At 41.2% G+C, this 20,161-nt stretch overlaps 1 protein-coding gene across 3 annotated transcripts in view; it reads left to right on the forward strand.

The window, feature by feature from the left end:
• Window positions 1-1,748: 1,748 nt before the first annotated feature.
• The window catches only part of ABLIM1 (actin binding LIM protein 1), a 290,205-nt gene continuing 271,792 nt past the window's right edge, over window positions 1,749-20,161 (forward strand). The window contains exon 1 of one of the 3 annotated variants that reach the window (XR_011493660.1): window positions 1,749-1,989. The gene's annotated coding sequence lies outside the window, so the exon portion shown is untranslated. The remainder of the gene's footprint in view (window positions 1,990-20,161) is intronic. The other 2 variants (XR_011493689.1, XR_011493684.1) reach the window with 2 other exon arrangements.

Raw genomic sequence — 20,161 nt, forward strand, 5'->3', positions numbered from 1 at the left:
GAGAACGAGGGAGACTGGATATTATGATATTACTGAAAATCAGAGGGGAAAGTATTCTGTCTACAAGAGAGTGTTTGCTTAGCGGCCTAGCTAGAGATGATGCTGGAGAGGTAGGAGAGCATAGAGTGTGGAAGGGCTTAAAATCTCTGAAGACCTTAAGCTCCACATAGACGTGGACAATGTCTATCTTGTTCACCATTATAACGCTAGTACCTGACATAGAGACTGGTATATTGTGTATGTTCAACAAAAGTCTGTTGAATGAATTAAGTGCATGGATGAAGACACTTTGAAATGTTGAGTCTTTATCTGGAGATTGGTGTGGAGTCACTGGAGGTTTTGGAGTATGTCATGTTATGTAAGACGTCATGTTATAAATAGCGTTTTAGGAAAACTATTCTCAAGGCCATAGGCAGAATAAACTGGAGGAGGTGGAGGCTGGATATAGGGAGAGCAGCTAAGCTATTCATGTAATCATCCTTTGGGTGAGAAGGGTTAATAGTGGACTGAGAACAGTGGGAAAGAAGAGTTGTTTTGAGACTGAAGCAACTGGATTGTGATTTATTGGCAAGTTTTCTGCCTAGAAGACAGTGAAAGGGATGTTGTCAAGATGGATAAATAAGTTAATTTTTGTAGTTTGTAGTGGAATTTGAGAATTTCTACTCTTTTTTCTTATCTTTTTTCCAGTATTGCTTCCTCACATCATTTGAAGGGGCTTTCTTCAATGATGCTCAATTACCCACCAATTAGTTTTCTCTAGAGCTATTACATTTTCCTATTCTTTGAATATTTTGGAATTGTCAGACCTATTATGCAATTCCCATCATACCAGGATAGATTTCAGAAGTGTCTACATAGGAAATAACTAGAACACCTATTGTGAGAGTGTACAGAGGAGAAGACAACAGAGCAGGGAATGTGTGAATTCCAGAAACTTGGAATTCTTCCACCAGTCTTAGAAGTTTAATTTAAGGTACTGTTCCTGTTCTTGAAGCTTAGAATCCCACTTCTTCAGTTTAGAACTTCTAGATCTGGTGGCTTTTGTTTTGTTGCTTTCTAGCACCAAGCTCTAGTTGATAAACCTCCAGGGCAGTAGGAGATTGGTCGTTGTATTTTCTTGTTTTCTCCCTTAAGTATAGAAACAGTGGATTTGTTTGAGAGTTGGCCCTGCTCTCCAGCCCAGCCCTGCCCTGACACTTCAGAGTTGATACAATGAATCAAATATGTCTGCAGAAGATCTTCGAGCGTCTGTTGACTCAAGACACGGCGCTGGGTCAGTGGTCCCTGCTCTTCAGGGCTTACCTCAAGGGTAGCTGGAAGAAAAGCCCCGCCCATCCCACCCAGCTGACTTTGACCTTGGTCGCTAATTTTGCTTTGACCCGCGTGCGGACCGCCCAGGTCCTTCTTCCCACTGAGGGCCAGGCCCTCTCAGGCAGTGGTGGTCTTCTCCTCCGGTCAAGGGCATCACCTAGGGGAGGGAACAGCTCGCTCCTGCTTTCTTTCTCTGGGACCAAAGCAGGAGGCTGGAAAGCCACTAATAACAGCACCAATATTATTATTAGTTATTATTTTTAGTTAAAAACCCGGGTCGGCGGAGGGGAAGACGCAGCCCCTTCCTGCACGCCCCACCTCGCTGGGGACAAAAGCCCCGCCGGGCGCCGCAGCAGCGCGGCCCTGGACCCGGTGGGCCGCGAGGAGGCGGGAGGCGGGAGGCGGGCCCCGCCCAGCGCGGGCCGCGGGCTGTCAGCGTGGCCGCGCCCGGCGGCCGTCCCGCTGGCCGCTGCGTCCCCGCCTGCCGGCCGCGCTGCACCGAGCGGGCGGCCAGGTGTCCTGCGGGAGGCGACCGGGCGCTGCGAGCCGCCTCCCCACGGCGGGCGGGCGCGTGTGCGCGGCTTGCGTTTCGGGGATATTCTCCTCCTCACGCCCTGCCGGGTTTCTCCTCTGCCCTCCCTGCTTCGGCTCCTGCCGCCTGAACCATGTCCGCAAGGGGTGAGTGGGGACCAGGTGGGCGCCGTCCGCGGACCCCTCGCCAGGCCCGGTGGGGCAGGGCGCGGAGCCGCGCGGCCCGGGCAGGTGCGGGAGGGCGAGGGGCTGCGAGAGCCGCGCTGGCCCCAACCTGGCCTGAAACTTTGGCAACGGATCCCTGGGCTCTGGGCGGCTGGCGGGTGGAAGGAAGCCCTCGCCCTTGACCTTGTTCCCCGGATGTGGGCGAAGCCTGAGGGCCAAGGTCGGTGCCGGGCTCACCTGTCCAAGCGGCACGTTGGGGCTGGGAGGGCGTGGGGGATGGGCTTGCCGCCGCCCGTCCTGCTGGGGAGCAGCCTGAAGGGCTGGCCAGGAGGGAGGAAGAGGTATTTTTTTTCCTCCTTTCTTGTTACCATTTTGCAGCTCGATTATGGAAGGAATCCAGGGCTTGATGCAGTAACATTTAAAGCTGCAGTGCTCACACCCCATTAAAAAAAGTAAATTCCCTACCTGTACTCCTCTTTGCATTAATCTCACCTCCCTCCCCCACCCCCCATTTTCTTTCTGGAGTGAAACAATTACTGCAGGTGAAACTGGGTGAAAGAAAAAAAATCAGAATTGCTTTTCAGGCAAGAGTGAAGGGAATGTATTTCTTGCCATCTGGAGCCAGTGGTGATGCTGGGGAGAGTGGGTTAGTCATAGCTCAGTGGCTGCTACTATGAGTGAAATATTAAAGAGATCAAGTCGTTGTGCAGCTTGCCAGCAGTTGAAACGAAGAGACTTGGTTGCTTTCACATAGCATTTAAGGAAAATATTGATTATTTTTAGAAAGTGTTTTTGCAAAGCAGTAAGTTCCACCCCTTTGATACCCTGAAACTTGTAAGAGGAATTGCAGAGGTGTTTTGTTTTTTTTTTAACTGAAATGTTAACCCTGCTTTTTTGGGAGCGGGTAGGGGTAAGTTTAAGAATTTGATAGCATGTGTTGGATAATTAAGTGCTGCTTTTCAGGGTTCATTCTGGGGCATGAAATGAATAGAGTAATTTCTATCCAGAATGTTTAAATTCCTTTTTAAGGAAACATGTCTTTGTTGATCTGGCAACGTGGTCGGTTGGTTGTAGACCTGGAAATGGGGTGGTAAGAGCTGCGTGCAATAACAGAATTTACATCTGTACATACTGGGCTACAGAGGGGACGTGGGGCCCTGAGATGCTACCTGCCTAATGACGCCTAATGATTTGTGCGTATTAGAGAAAGAAAAAAGAGGGTGGAGCAGATATGATTATGGGGGACTGGATGTGTGTGCGGGATCTTCCGAGTGCCTCCAGCTGTACAATCTCTAAACTGTGTTCTAAGTCTGAGACCGTCGGTCCTCATCTCTCTCCTAAGTGCCACAGGGAAAGTGTGGGGAATCTCTCTCATAGGTTGTAAAACTCTCTGTGGTCAGAGTCCACTTCTGATCCAGCTTTACACCACCCAAAACCCTTAGTACAGAACCTTGCACACTGTAGAAGCCAAATAACTACTGGGAACAAACGTGGTATGTCCTCAGAAGCATGCTTCATTAGGTTGTCTCCCCCCCCCCCCCCCCCCCCCCCCCGCCCTCCAGTTTCCCCTTGTCTCTGGCCCCTTCTATTGCAGGGTCTCCTGTATTGATCTGAGCATAAGAAATGAAGATGGCCCAGTGATTCAGAGGGCTACAGCCCTGGATTAGGGCTTTGTTCTCAAGTATTTCTTTTTGAACCTGGTTTCAAGCAGGATGATTTGGAATCAGACATAGACATTTCTCTCAGCTGTCTTGTTTCCCCTTCGAACCCCATGTTGATAATCCTGCATTTAACAGTTTAAAGTTTGACTACAATTGCAGGGGGAAAAACCATGATAATAAATATCAGTTATTGCCTACTTATTATGTGTCAGGTACTTTACATGTATTATGTCATTTTATCCTCGCAATAACTGAATCAAGTAGATTCCGTTCTTACCTCCCCATTTCACAGATGGAGGAACGGAGATTTTAAGAGATTGTGTAAATTGCCTGAGCTCAAACAGTTGTTAAGTGGCAGATCCTGATTTCCACCCAGGTCTGTCTGACTTCTGATCACACCTGCTTTGTTTTACTGCCTCTCCGTTATTAGTCCTTTGAATATTATAGTAAACATTGCAGTCATTGATTTACTAAGAAGAGAGAGAAAATGCCTTATCCTTGAGATTTAAGGGAAATGGCCTTTGTGAGTAACCTGGAATGCCAATACATTTAGACACATCTTCGTGGGCATTTGGTAATGGCAGAGTGAAGGAAGCAAGGCCCCTGATCCCTGATGTTCAGTGGATATTCCCACTCTGCTCGCTCCTGTTTCAGTTTTGAGGACCAGAACTTCTTAGATCTTACCAATGACTGAAGATTTTTCTTATGTTTTCATGAAGCATTGTTATTTTTATGAATTTGTAAAAAGCAATTCTAAGTGATCAGTAGAGTTCCTGGTAAGGTAGCTACTGAATTGAGCTTGTGTGGAAAAATGTTTGATATTTATTTTTTGTAAAAGATGTTGTCAAACTTGTGAGCTTCGCTCTGGTTCTCATATCCAGTATTTGCTCTCATCTGTACTCCTAAAAGTAGAAGTAAACCTTCAGGATCAGAAAGCTCATGTGTCTATTTAAATACCTAACTTGCAAATAGGAAGGTCTTTAGACACTTGGAAACATAAACATCATTGATTTAAAAAACGATCTCTGCTTATTTCTAATATCTGGCTTGTAGGTTATGGTAGGGGTAGAAATACTTTTTAAAAATTGAAAAACTGAAAGTAATTAAATCTCATAAGAAAAGTGATTTTATTTTAAAATTTTAGAGAGAAAAATATCATTCTTTAATTCATCTGCTCTTTAAGATATAAACAGAGTACTAAAATTCAATACACTATTCAAACGAGCAATAAAAAGCATTCTTTAATTCCATGATAGGGCAAGTGAAGACATTCCCATCTTGTGGTCTTTTAGAATATTCTCGTCAAAGACTTTTAGCTTAGTGTTGTATTTTTACTACTATAGACCGAAATGGAGCCATCATATCTTTATTTTTGAATTACCAACTAGAGGAAATTATAGCAGTTGGAATAGAGTTTCCAAATCTGGGGAGAATTGTCCTAGGTAGTCTTTTAAAAATGTGTATTCCCAAGCCTCAGTCCAGATCTAACGGCTCATTAACGCTGAAGACAGAGCCAAAAAGTTCATGTATGTGAAAAGCTCCCCAGGTAATTCTAAGGACCAATAGATTAGAGCAGAATTGTAAGAATCATCTGGAGTATTTATTAACATATTGATATCAGGGCTCTGTTTCAGATCTACTAAATCAAATGTTCAAGGAGAGGCCTGGGAATCTGAATGTTTAATAAGCCCCAGTTGCTTCTTATGTACAGGCAGACTTGGAAGCCATTGAATTAGAGCTTGTTTCTTCTAATTCAGGGTTCTGTATCATCCAGCAAGTTTTGAAAAAAGCTGCATTTAAGTTATAAAAGTAATGTGTTGAAATTCATTATCAATATGTTTTTATTATAAAAGGACAATATATTTTATTGTTGTATGTTGTATTAACATATTAATGGTATATTAAATATTTAAATTATAAAGTAATATATTAAAAATTCAAACAGAAATATATAGTTAAAAATGAAAATTCCCTATTTTTACTCCCTTCCTATCAAATCCTCAGATTTAAGAATGGTAAACAGTGCATTCTGTGTATCCTTCCAGGCAGTTTCTATCTGGTTAGCTTTGGTTAAATTCAATAAATATTAAATACCTATTCCATATAAGACTCATGGCAGATAACAGGTACTGTACACAGAAGAGATCACTCATGAGCCTACTAGCTTATCAGAAGCTGAATCTTGAGAAAAAAGGTCCAGGTGTGTAGATAGGGTCCATTGCACTGGCAGAGAAATACCTCCAAGTATGTTTGCTCTTGAAATGTTAGATCAGTCTTGCTACCTTTGTTTTCAGAACTTCCATAAAACTGGAAGTGACGTGAATGTTCATCCACTGGGAAATGAGTCACTAAATTATGGTATGCCCATACTATGATCTGTTATGCAACTATTAGAAAAAATGAGTTAGATCCATTTGTGTTGGTCTGGAGGGATGGCCATGATACATTGTTAAGTGAAAAGAGCAAGTTTTAGAATAAGGTGTATGTAATGTTTGAGCTCAGTTTTGCAAATTGAGAAAAATCCCTATATGTGCGTATGTGTGTGCTATGGGTATAGAGAAAATCACACAACAGTACAAACTAAGCATTTCACAGTCATTACCTTGAAGGCAAGAGTGGGGAGAGAAGATAGTTGGCTTTTCTTTGAATATATCTTTGTGTTGTTTACTAGCAAACAGATATAGGTTTAATAGATCAGGAGAAAAATCCAGTAAGTAAAAAATATCCACTTCCTCCCCACTCATTCATTGTTTTTGAGTGAGGCCATACATTTTCATTCATTCATTCAGCAAACATTTATTGAACACCTGTTATATGCTGGCAGTCGATGACTAGGACCCAGTATATACCCACAAGGAGCTCACAGTTTTGTTGGGGAGACAAATACATAAATATTTATAAAAGGATATGCTGGGTGCAGAGAGAAGGAGAGAGAGAATATGGGATAGAGAGACGGTATCATGGTGATACAGAACGGTGGCACCAAATACAACCTTGGCAGGGGGTGGGGTGTGGAGGGCAGGGTTGGGAGGGTGAGGCCCGTTAAATCAGGTGAAACTTCCCGAGGAAAGCAGAGTTGTTTCCTTGGAGAATGAGTTGGATTTAGCCAGATGGAAAAGGATGGGGTGGAGGGAGGGGCTTTCCAGGGAGAGAGCATGAAAAAGAAACAATAGGGTGTGTGTCGGTCCTGGGAAGCACGTTGGTGCAGGATGGCACATTTCCCCGGGAGAGGAGAGGAGAGCCAGATTTCAGTTGAGTCAGGAGGTGCAGAGGGCACTTTGTGGAAAGGCTGAGGTTGTAGAGATTTTCGTTTACCAGGAACTGTGGTTCCAGACAGCACAGTGGAAGGTTGTCAGTGGTGGGAGATGTGCAGCAGGAGAGAGGAAGCACAGGGCAGAAAGGGATGAGAGGTGGGAAGAATGAGCAGGGAGGCAGGCTCTCCATCTTTTCCGTCATTGAGACTGCAGGAATGAGGGAGATGGTTGGGCATGACTGGCCTCAAATATCCTAACTTTGGAATGAGGTGTTTTGGTTGCAGTCCAAGCTGAGTCCCTGGCAGTATTGGCTGAAGGCAGAGGGCGGTGAGGGCTGCCATCAGCTTTATAGAGTAGAGCAAAGCCCCCTGCTGGACAGTGGCTCTTTCATAGCATTGGGGCCCAGGTAGGATGTGGTGCAGAGAGTCTATAGGAATCAGAGCTGCACTGATGTTTGCTGACTTCTTGAGCTTCCGTGCTTACAGTAGTTGATGCTTACATCAACAAACGTATATCTGCTAATTGAAAAAGGGGACACTTGCATTCTGTTTCTTCTTCGCTCTTACTTCTTCCTGTAACTCTCTGCCTGTTATACCATCCTCTGCATCACTCCACCTTTGTCGATGATGTTGTAAAGATTAATACACTAAGACTTCTGATTTGGTGTTGCATGGCGGCCTTTTTTCTGGCCTGTATTAGCTACAGTGTCTCCTCTTTTTGGGTTACGGAACTCAATCAGTTTATCAAACTGAAGAAGGAGAAGATACATTTTAAAGTCAACTTTGGCCATTATTAGTTTTGGTATTACAAAATAAAATCAAAACAGCAACACACTACACTTCCTGAAAGTCCTTTTTTGCATTTAAAATAAATGGGTTCCAATTCAATAAATAGATTTTGTTTATATGAGAGAAATAGCTGTGGACATCAGTATCTCACATGTGGGAGAATCATGTTTAAGAAAAGATTTTTGGAAGGTTGAATTGTTCCCACATTGTATCTGTGAATAGCATTGCATTTTCTGTTATTTATTTTGAGACCTCATGCAGAGAAGGGGGAGTTAATCACAGTTCTCAGGTTATGGCTCACACCACCACCGGGTCATCAGACCCCTCTCTTGTCTAGTTTATTTATGATATATTTTTATCCCTATCCCCCAAGCCCATTCCCTTTTCCCCATTGGCAGCTATTCATTCTAAAACATTTGTTATGTATGTCCCTGGATCTGTAGTAAAACCAATTCTTAGAGCAGTTCTTATATTTAAAGCTACAAGTACCAAGTTATTTTTTTTGTGTGTGTGTGTATGTGTTTCAAGGATTAATCAAAGTCTTAATTGGATAACTGATTTTATGAACATATACATATTTCTGATCTTATTTGGAAATTTATATCACTTAATGCAACAGCATGCCTTATTCTGTTAGGGACTAGGTATACAAAATGAAAAAAGATTAGTTTTTGCCCGAAGGAACTCCAACTGAGGGATGTGTGTGTGTGTGTGTGTGTAAGGTTATTCACACAGCTGACAGGAAAAGGTTGTGATAAAAATTATCATATAGGACTGATCAAACTGGAATGGGAGAGTCAACTAATTGTGACCGGGGATAAGAAGAACAGCTTCATTTCACAGAGGAGGTGGGATCCGAGCTGGATTTTGAAGGATGAGTAGGAATTTGGCAGGCAGAATACTGAAAGATGGACTTTCCGTTCAGAAGGAACAGCACTGGTCAAAACAGGCAGGAGTGAAATTGCAGGATATGTGGAGGGGAAGGGGTCTGTGAAGTGTGAGGGGTACAAGATTTGCGGTGGGGAGAGGAAGAAGAAGAGGGAAGACGGGAATGATATAGTAAACTGGTGAGTCTTATGTCAAAGGCTTTTCCTGAATAGAGAAGTACAGATATGAAGAAGGGAGATGAGAGGTTTGTCCTTGGTACCTTCAGGATAACTCACCCCTGGTTGTTCAACCGCCCACAGTATTAGAGATGGCATTTTATTGCCAAATTATGCGGCAGTGAGTTACATTTTATCCTGACCACGGTTCTCATTTAGGCAGAAATCTTGCCAAAAGCTCTCTCTTGTCTTTCCTTTCACATGGTAGATTAGACTGTCTGAGTCTTGTCTTTAGTTTTGAACCTGACACCAGAAAATCCCAGTACTAAGAATGCTGGCATATGGGAGTCGTGAAGGCAGAGCATTCAAGCAACATGTTTGACTCTAGCAAGGGGAAGGAGCGAGGCCATTCCCCGAGGAAGAAGCATGCATTCTTAATGGATCCTATTTTTACGTGCACATTACTAAAAGTTTCCTCAGTTCTAGAAAGGAACAAAACAGCACTAATTCATGAGCCCTTTAAAATGAAAGAAGAAATTTTGTAAAATTTATGGAACATTATCTTTGAGATGGTAAATTAGTCTTCATTGTCTGTTGTGGAAGAAATGTTTATTTTTCATGAGCCTGTGGTTTCAGCTTCTCTAACTAATCCATGTTAGTGTTCATTGACATAAGTAGTACTAACCACTTGATACATTCTGGCATTGTGTTGCTCCATTCAGAATATACTGCTTATTAAAACCTGAACTGTATTTCACTGTGACTGCCATTATCTGCTTAATCCCTGGTTACCAGTGTACTTGGGTAGAGAAAGGACAAAGAATGTCAGTGGTCAGCATTTCACTCTGGTTAAAGCAGCGTCTCTAGGACCATCATCCATTCATCCAACCATTCATCCATCCATTCATCCATCCATTCATCCATCCATTCATCCATCCATTCATCCTGTGGACGTCTGTTGAGCCTTCATCATCAATGTTCTCTCTTAAAACGTGCAGCACTAGCCATACATAGCAGCTTGTGCCAAAAAGAACCTGTTTTGTTCACTTTCTTTAAGGACTTCTTGAGAAGCATTTTGAAGCTTCGTCCCGTCCCGTCCTGTCCAACCATCTTGGTGACAGTGTAGCAAGGCTAAAAAGGTACCTATGATTCTACCCCATGGATAGAGCAAGCCCTGTGTTTCCTGTGGGCTCTTCTGGGGCACTCCCACTTTCAGCTCTTGTTTTCTCCCTTGCAAGTTAGGGTATACTGTTTGCTTCCTTTGTGAATACCTCATGGTCTAGAGCCCACGTATCATCATTCTGTCACAGACAACAGCCTGGGGCCAAAACCAACTCACGTACAGACTGGATAGGAAACTATTTTGTTGCTGTTGTTGTTGTTGTTATTAATATCGTTATTTTACTTTTTTCTGATTTGCTGAAATGATTTCCAATTCTTTGTCTTTTTTTTAATTGAGGTTATGGTAGTTTACAACATTGTGAAATTTCAGTTGTACATTATTGTTTGTCGGCTGCCATATAGGTGCGCACCTTCACCCTTTGTGCCCAGTCCTTACCCCCTTCCCCCTGTGGATAGGAAACTGTTTTAAGGGTAAAAAGAGAGAGAGAGAGAAAGAGAGAGTATGAGAGCAATAGAGGGATTGATGTATATTAAATAAGACTATTAAAAATTGAAAATAGAGACATTGGATTTGAGTGTAAATTAAGGATTTGCTAGTGTAAATTGAATTATCATGTTTTTCTTTATTGAGAATGGAATAGAAGCTAGTGCAGTTGTGATTTACATTAGATATAAAAGGGATTCCACACTTAAGAAAATACATGCTTTCTTCTATCCCCTTTCCCAAGGATCAGAAATGCCAACCATTTGTCTGAAAATTTCTTGACAGCAAGCAAGAAGACAGTGTGATGGCCTGTGGTTAACTCTTTTGATTTTCCTCACTGATATTCAGTCAGCTAGTATTTATTGAACCTCTTTCGTAGAGTAGCCAGATTTATTCCAAATCCTTTCCTGGACTGATGATGCTAATATGTTAATTAATGAAGTTATCTAACAAATATTTATTGAGAACTCTGGGGTGAGGATTGTCATGATTTTTGAGTTGAGGAAGTTAAAGGGTGTTAGAATTTGTGATTGAATGAAGCTGGGGCAAATAGGGGCTGATCATCATTTATTGCTCACATTTAAATATATAGTATATTTTACATGTACCATATAAGTTATCTCCCAAATGGGGAACTTCTGCCTAGGACAAATGCTAAACCAGATGGGATACTGGGACAACAGGGGTATAGTGGGGCTGTCTCAGGCAAGTGGGGACTGTGGTTTTCCTAACTAGTAGTGTTTCTAGCCTGCCTGTGTTTTGGCGTCAGATAGAATTTGTTTAGTAACTGAATATCTGCCTGTAGGATTAGCTACATTACGTATTATCTACATCAAAATTTAACTTAAATCCTGGACTGGCTATTTCCTCCCCTTCAATCCAGTGCATTTCTGAGCTACTTCCTCTCACATAGGAGGTATGCTGCAGGTGTAACTACTCACGTAATTGGTATGCTCAGGTGTAATTGCTATTATAAACAGTAACATTTAGTACAAAGTCAAACCCAAATGAATTTTTGGAATATTTGTTTTTCTATTTTTTGGGTAATTCACATAATGGTTTCCTTGTATTGGGGTAAATTATCTAGAGAAAAACTATTGTGGGAAGGAAATCTTTAGTACCTTTGTTTCCTCCGTAGTCATTTTAAATGAGTGACTCTATTTATTCTAGTTAATGCAGTTTCAAAGCAGCTTTAAAATGTGTGGTTCAGTTTACCTACGGTTATTCTTGAACTCGCTCCCTACTTAATGACTCTCTGCTAGTGCATTTGAGATTTATTTCCCCCGTACATTGTATTATTTTATTGGGAAAATTATCTAATGTGCATTTACCACTATAAGGAAATTGTTACTATTTTGTTTTATAATTACTGGGTGGGGAAGTCCTTATTTAGTAGATCTATGTATAAAAGCTTTTGTATTGTTGTGCCCTGCATTAGAATAAAAATGAAAGCAGGAGTTGTGGGTCAAGCACTCAAAAATTACTTGCTGATTAATTAGAGGTCATATGATTTTGTCCTTTGCTAGGTAATTTTTTTTAGGCTCCTAAAAGGAAGCACTCTACATGCATAATTATTATTATTCACATTTTAATAAATTAGAGGTCTTTATTCTGTACAGTGTGTTCTTTCTCCAGCTCTTTAACATTATTACATGTGAGCATAATATTGGATGGTATATATGTAACTATGTTAGAGTCAATTTATAAATAGTTTTTCCTAAAGAAAATATCTTATAATATGTTTTGCTTAAAACTGTGTCCAAGGTCTTTACTCATGCTTTTCTTTCTCAGCTTATTGAGAATTCATTTAAAAAAAAACACATTCACACAGGGTGGCCACCAGAGAACTGAATGGTAACAATGAAGGGAAATGAGGACAATGAAGTAAACAACTATTTCTGGCTTTCAGCTCCAAATAGGAATGAACAGAAGGAGAGGAGTCCCAGAGTCTGGGGGAAGGAGGGAGAGGGGAAAAGCCGTAATTTTTAAATGTTGAAAAGAAGGTAGAAAAGAGGTTAAGGTTGGCAATCTCTAATGGATTCTGGGGAGATTTTTGTTGTTGTTGTTCTGGGTAAAACAAGGGAATCTTTCTTTTGATTCATTTAAGCATTTGAGTGAGTAATGAGCATGAACATCCGTGATGGTTTAGTTTTCTCACCAGTTTCTTAGTTACTGTTTATTTTAGGAGAATCTATTCTGTGGTTAGACACTTTGTATAACTATAGCCTTGTAGCTATAAATAATGTATTCATTTATACGGTCAGTCAGTAAGTATTAGTTGAACACCTACTAAGTGCTTCAGCTGTTCTAGGTGTTGGGGTGAGACAGCCACTTACCACATAAACATATAACGTGACAGCTGGTGATAAAGTGCTCTGAAGAAAAATACAGAAGGGCAAGTAGAAGAGAGAATGTTGGAGACGAGAGGGCAGGGAAGGTGCTATTTTATATAGGGTGATAATGGAAGGCCTCTTTAACACAGTGACATTTGAGCAGAGACCCAAAGGAAGGGAGGGGATCATGCATATTCTGGTACAAGGGTTTTCTAGTCAGTGAGTGAAGCAATGCAAAGGCCCTGAGGTCTACCTGCTTGTGTGTCCTCCGACCAGCAGGGAGTCCATTGTGGCTGGATCGGAGAGTAGAGGGGAGAGGGATGGAGGTGAAGTCAGAGGGAGGGTGGGGAGTGGTGGTGTCAAAGTGGTGCTCGCAGGCCACTGTGTGGACTTGAGTTTTCCTTTGAGTGATATTGAAAACCCTTGGATGGTTCTAAGCAGAGTAGTGACATGATTTGATGTAGTTTAAAAGCATCACTCGGTCAACGATGAGGAGAATAGACTGTAGGGAGCAAGGGTAGACACAAGAAGACTAGTTAGGAGGCTGTTGTAATGGTCAGAACAAGAGAAGATGGTGGCTTAGACCAGATGGGAGGAGAGCAGCTGGTGAGAAGTCATTGGATTCTGGAAATATTTCTAAGGAAGTCCTTAATAGGACTTGCTATTGGGTTGGAAGCATGGAGTAGAAGGAAGAGGAGAATTGTGGATACCTCCATTTTTTTTAGCAACTGAGAGGAGAGCATGCCATTTCCTGGGATGGAGAAGAGTATCTAAAGAGCAGATTTGAGTTGGTGGGGGCATCAAGTGTTTTGGACATTTAAGTTTGAGATGTCTCTTAGGCATCCTTTAATGAAGATATTTATTATGCCCATTTTAAAGATAGAGAAAATGAGGCCTAAAGAAGTAAAGAAACCTGCCTGAGATCATCTAGCTAATAAGTGGTTGATCTAGGATTTCAATTCAGGTCTTGTTAATGCCAGAGTATGCTCTACCCACCACAATGCTGCCTTTATACATCAGGCTGAAATACGAGCCAGCAAAACAATGTATCTGCTTTTCCTTTCTTAATCATTTATGATTTTCTCATTATGTGAGATAACTTTCTGCATTTTTAAAGATGGCTTGTGTTTAAGGGGAAAAATATCCCTGTCATTACATTATTCCAGATTCTACCATTTATCAGTATTATCATTGTTACCATTACAGAAATGCTACTGAATTGTATTGTGTACAATACCATGAAGTGTATGTGTATTCTAGGATTGAAGTGTATTCTGGGATTATGGCATTCATTCATTCGATGTAATCACTGAATGCTTGCTTGGAGCCGGGCTTGCGGGGCACTAGCTCCTCTGTTTACAGAGCTCCCAGACTAACGAAGGTGAGAGGCTGTGCACAGAAGTTACAGCACGATGTGAGCAGTGGCGTGATGGTGGTATAGCATGATGGTGGTATATAGAGGGCATTGTGGGAGCGCAGAGGAAGGACGCTGTTCCATCCTGACTGGATGTGGGGCCGAGGAAGACTTTACAAAGCAAGCGATACTGGAATGGGGCCTCGAAGAATGAGCGGAATTTGCCAAATGGAGAAGTGGTAGAAAAGTATTCCAAACACAGAAAACAGCGTGTTTTTAGAATTTAAAAAAATGGCAATTGAGCATATTAAACATTAAGAATAAAACATTTGAACTGAAATGTAACATACAGGAACACTATGAAGAAAATTTAAAAACTACACTGAGGAACGTGAAAGATTTGTCATTCCGTGGATCTACGAGGCTCTTGGATAACAAGACACCATATAGTAAAATTGTCCATTTCTACTAAATCTCTCTATAGAAGAAGTGAAATCCTGGTTAAAATGCCAACAGAAACTTTTTTTTTTAGAAGTAGCAAAATGACACTATTATTTATTTAGCAAAATGGAATACATGAAATTCTGAAAAATAAGTGTAATTAAGGGAGATTAACCCCACCAGATATTAAAACATATGGTGAAACTGCAATAATTTAAGAAGTTTAGTATTGGAGGAAAATGAGGGTAGTGGAAAAGATTTGGGTACAGTGAACAAATGAACATGCAATTTAGTTGTAGTGAAGTGGCATTTTAAGAACAGTATGAGAAGAGAGATTATTCAATAAATGATGTTGGGACAACTGGCTGTGTACAAAAAATAAATCTGGATCCCTTTCTTGTTTCTTACACACACACAGAGAATTCCTAATGTATTAAATAGTTAAGTGTAAAATAGCTGAAGCAATAGAAGTCCCAGAAGAAAACACAGGTGAATTTATAACCTGAGAATGTTACAAGGTTCCTGACCTTTTATACAGGATACAAAGCCTAAGAGTCATAAAAGAAAATGTAGATACATTTAACTACATAAAAGTAAAAGATTTCTGTGTGGTTAAAAATACCACACCCTGCGTTCTGGCTTGTAGTTCTCACCAGGCCCCAGCACAGCTGACTGGAGCCTGGCCACCTGCACCAGGAAAGTCTAGCCAGCAGGTAAGAGGGAAAAAGGCAGAGACACGTGTGGGATGCTACTGAGAGCCTCTTTGAAAGCTTGGCAAATGCTTTGACAATGTTACTATTAGACTCACCTGCGGACCTCCTTGGAGTTTTAATCTCTGCACAAAACGGGCTAGACAAGCTCTGAGGATGGCATTCACTCATGCATTTCACAAACACGCATGGGGAGTTTTCAGTAGCAAATGCGAGGGGTACAGCAGTGAGTAAGGCGTAGTCCCTGCCTCAAAGAGGCCACATCGGACCTAGGATTGACATCGGAATTGGAAGGCTGTCGTCACTCCCACTCTTTCCTGCCTTCTAGAACATTCACACTCCTTAGGATAGTCTGGTCTGAGGCTTTATCCCTTTTCTGGACATTAGGAAGGATACTAAGTGGTCATTTAAGGTTAATACTAGGCTCCCCTGTGACCCTGGCACACCTTAACCATGGAAATAAAGGTAACTTGGTGGTTATGCTCTACTTCTGGAAGGACTGACTGCTGAAAAAGATGACAAAGGGCACCTTGGAGCTGTAGAACTGGCAATCTAATGAACTCATTCATCTCAGCCTTTTCTGCTTCCATAGCCAAGCTGCCTAAGCAGAGAAAGGATATTTATTTGCTGGTGTTCAGAACATTTGATTTAACTGAGCATCCTATTAGTGTTTCCTGGAGATGAGGCTGCCCTGGTTCTCTGAATCCCTTTGATTAAATCAGCGCCTTGTTCTGGAGGCATCCTTTTGCCCTGGTTTCCCTGCTTGTAAACACATTTTGAACTTGGTATAACTCTGCTTTTCCTCTGACAGCTACGCTTCCTCCTCCCAGACTTTTTCGTTTTAGTGTCTATTACACTGACACTAAACTGCAGAGTCCTCTCAGTGGCTATATCCTCTTCTAGACTGTGAATTCTGAGAAGTCAGGGACCGAGTGTTACGTGGGTATTCCCAGATCCTCACCTACCCCAGAACCTGGAGCTAAGTAGATGTTTAATGAACAATTATTTAGAGAAGAAAGGGTCACCCCTTTTAGTTGAACTCTGTTGAGTTGAACATGACCTGGAAGTTCGTTTTCTCATACACCTCTGCTCTTAGACCTGATCAAGAACACAGTTGTATTTTTCCTACTTGGATGGGAAGTGTTTGACATGCAGATTCTAACCCCATCCATTGTGTTCTTCGGTGGGCTGGGTTCTGGAAGGAGCTAAGCCAGACACTTTGATGTGGTTGCTCTGATGGGCAGCTTTACCCTCCTGCCCCCTGCATTTCGTCTTACTACAAGGCAATGTGTACGCCAGATACCCTAACCTCTCCTGCCCTCACCCTGCCTCACACCCATGCTCTTCATTCCCACCCATCACTAGCTTCTGGAATGTGGTAGGGATGTTGGAGTGCATATTGGGTATGTTGTTGTGTTGCCCACTGCATTGTAGCTGTAAGTTAGCCTCCTTCGAAGTGTCCCTTGGTTATTTCTAAGAGTTTCCTAAGATATTGTCTCACATGTGTCTAGGAATGAGCTTTTTTGGTTCTTATGTTCGGACATCCAGCTTGGCTGAAACCATGCTGCCTTGGCATGGACAACATTCTTGAGAACTGCTGTTTTGCTGCGGCCTCTGGTCGCCTCTCCCACTCTCACGTAGACTGGCCACTAGTCTCCCTGAACTGCTTTGAATTAAGTGGGACCAGAGGCTCCTCCTAACAGCATAACTGAGACCAAGGTGTAACTTCAAAAACTAGCTAAAAACTAAAAGCTGAAAGCTTCTTTTATAATCCTAAGAGCTGCGATCTCACTATCCAGGGAAACTCCATTGACATAAAACAGAAATATACACATATAGCTAAATTCAAACAGAACAATTTTAATAACATAAAGGAAAAGTGAAAGGTCCCCATCCCATGAAGTAACCACTATTAATGGTTTCTTGAGATTCCCTTCTAGAGAAAAGTTATGTGTATACTAGTACACTAAAATCAATCCGTCTATTACCTATAAAACTACTATCTTCTTATTTACTTTTTAAAAATACCCACTGCCTTTTTCACATAGTGTATCTTGAGATCTCTCCATGTTAGTACATACAGATATGGCTCATTTTCTTATTACTGCACATTGTTCATTCATATGGTTGCACCATACCTAATTTAATAGACCTTTAGTGATAGATACTTTGCATGTTTGCTTTTATGGACAGTGCTGAACTGAACATCTTTGTACACGTTTCTTGTTCAGATATTTAGAATATAGCCATAGGTATGAGGCTCTAACTTTTACAGAGGCATTGCTGTTTGTTCAGAGATAATGGAAGGAGGGCATGGTCCACAGGATGTCTCCAACACCCCTCTGGAGCTGACCTGCCGTAGGCCCCCTGCTGTGCTGTCTCCTGCCTTGCCCCCATTCAGTCTCTCCCCAGCTAGGAGCAGCTTATTTCTCCAGCACCAGAAAATGTTACAGACATTTCCTTCATTTACACCAAGGGGCAGGCCACTTCTAGCCCAGAGGAAAAAAGAATATTTTTCCTCACTTCATCTAAAGCAAACCTCATTGCCTGTTATGGAATTAATTTTCTCCAGAATGACCCATTGCTTTTAGGACAGGATCATCACAAAATAGTCTGGTGCTGATATATTTCCCAAAGGCTGGATTATTTATTCTTATTCATGGTCACTTGTTACCCTCAGTTACTAAACAAAACCTGAAAATTAATTCTTTTTAAGATTAGGTCCAAATGTCCCTGCTTAAAAATAATCAAAATGGCAGGCGTCCCACAGAAGGCGGTACGTTCTAGTGGGAAGAGTCAGATGAGGAGTCAGGAGACTTGAGTTCTACCTTCAGCTCTGCTGCTCTGGCTGTGGGATTGCGGGCATACCATACAACAGACCCTCATCGTGGAACCCCATTCCCTTATTCCTGTCTATTGCCTAGATGATCTCAGAAGACTCTTCCTCTTCCAAGTCCTGAAACTAAAAATGAATTTCCAGATCAGATGACTCAATTTTATTTTGTCTAAATTCCTGTAATGCTTAACTTTTGGCCAGAGTTGCAGCAGACAGGAGCAGAAATTGGCAGCATTTTATGTAACATTATTTGGGCAAAGGGGTTGGGAATGGGGCTGGCTGCCATCTCAAGTCATGGTACTAAAATTTTAGGCTGCTTCTCACTTTTGTCTTTGCAAGATGTGTCTCCTGGTTTGCTAGGAGAGCCGATAGAGTTTCTGAGAAGCCTGCAGTGGGTTTGGTGCTCTTAAACCAACGAAATGAAAAGTTTGCTAGTGAAAGGAGAGAATCCTTCTTGAGTTTGGGTGTTGTATACCATTTTTAATGATGCTTATAACATGTTTTGGTCAAGGAGCCCAAACGTAAAACTAACAGGGGACGTCCTTTGCTTTTAGAAAGGGTCATATGGTGTTCACTAGGTTTGCTGGATGAATTTATTTGGAAGCATTGACTAATAAGGCTTAATATAAGCATATCATATCTAACTTATAAAAGAATTTAAATGCCAACTTTTGTATGGACTAGAAAGGATTAGGAAAATGTCAATATCTTCTTTGTTTTCTCCATACCTCTTGCTGTTGGTTCTGGTAACAAACAAACAAAAATATCAAAGATTTATTTGGCAAAGAGGAAATACAAATTTGACAAACGGGGATTACCTATTTGAGTATTCGTTCAAAACAGCCCCTGTTTACCTCATAGAGTTTTTTGGCTACAGTAAAGCATCAGTGACTGAATGGTTTTCTTTCTGTTCCTTTTGATGAATTCGGTAGTTAAGGCAGGTTTCTCCATCAAGCACTTTAATGTTCAGAATCATGATAGTCAAATTATACAACATCTTTCTCAGTTAATAAAAGGAAGTGTTAATGGACAAGTCAGGGGAAAAGCCTCTTACACAATAATTGGCAGTTTTTGTAGAAAACGCAATGATGACTACTTTTGTATTATTCATTGCAGAAGAAAATATTCCTTATAAAATTGATGTTGGGATGCTAAATTTAATCTGTAGAATATGACTTTAATACCTGTTAGGGCAAAATTTTTTTGAAAACTTATTTTTACCGTCTTATTGAGGAGGTCACAACAAAGGGAAGCTTTTTAGTGGAAATATATTTTATTAATAGAATGCTAGAAGAAAGATGTTTTATAGGAAATTGTTGTCTTGTGTAATATACTTTTAAGATTCAGTAGAATGATTCTGGAAGTTATGAATATTGACAACATGAAGCTGTGACAGAAGGGGTCTCCTCTATCTACCTTCAGCTTTGTTGAGAAAATTATCAACAACGTTTTCACTTTCCCAAGCTGCCTCTTTTCAGATTTATTTTCTAGTGTTTTTTGGGGGTTTTTATTCTACTTAAATTAGGTTATACATTTATGTGCACTTATTCTGAAAAATGTTTGAATTTACTTCTTCAAAGACGTATTGCTAATGATTTAGTAAGGTTAACGACAAACTGACAAAGACCCTACTGGAGATAATTTGACAGGTTTGACTTTATTTGGGAAGCAGTATTCACGGATGCTGTTACTACCTGAATAGTAGGAACAATATCTTAGGCAAATCTGTCTGTCTAGCACCTAGTACATTCATTTCACAAATATTTACTAAGCACCTGTTGTCTTAGGAGTAGTAGATGCAGCAGTGCACAAAACAGATTTTAAAAAAATCCTTGCCAGTGGGAGCTTACTAGGGAATTTTATTTATGTAAAAATTACATTTGTGAAATGTAAGTAAGTAAAATATGTAGACTATCAGATGATATACCAGAATACCAGGCGATTAGTGCTCTGGAGAAAGGAAGCAGGGATGGGGGGTGAAGAGTGTGGGGTGGGGCGATCAGGGAAGGCTTCATTGAGAAGATGACATTTACACAAAGAGAAGGAGGAGAGAAAGGAAGCCTTGCGGGTATCTTGTGTAGGAGAATTCTAGGCAGAGGGAACAGCCCACTGCAACCCTGAGTCAAGA

The sequence above is a fragment of the Equus asinus genome, chromosome 2 (assembly GCF_041296235.1).
Source record: "Equus asinus isolate D_3611 breed Donkey chromosome 2, EquAss-T2T_v2, whole genome shotgun sequence".
NCBI classification, from domain to species: Eukaryota; Metazoa; Chordata; class Mammalia; order Perissodactyla; family Equidae; genus Equus; species Equus asinus.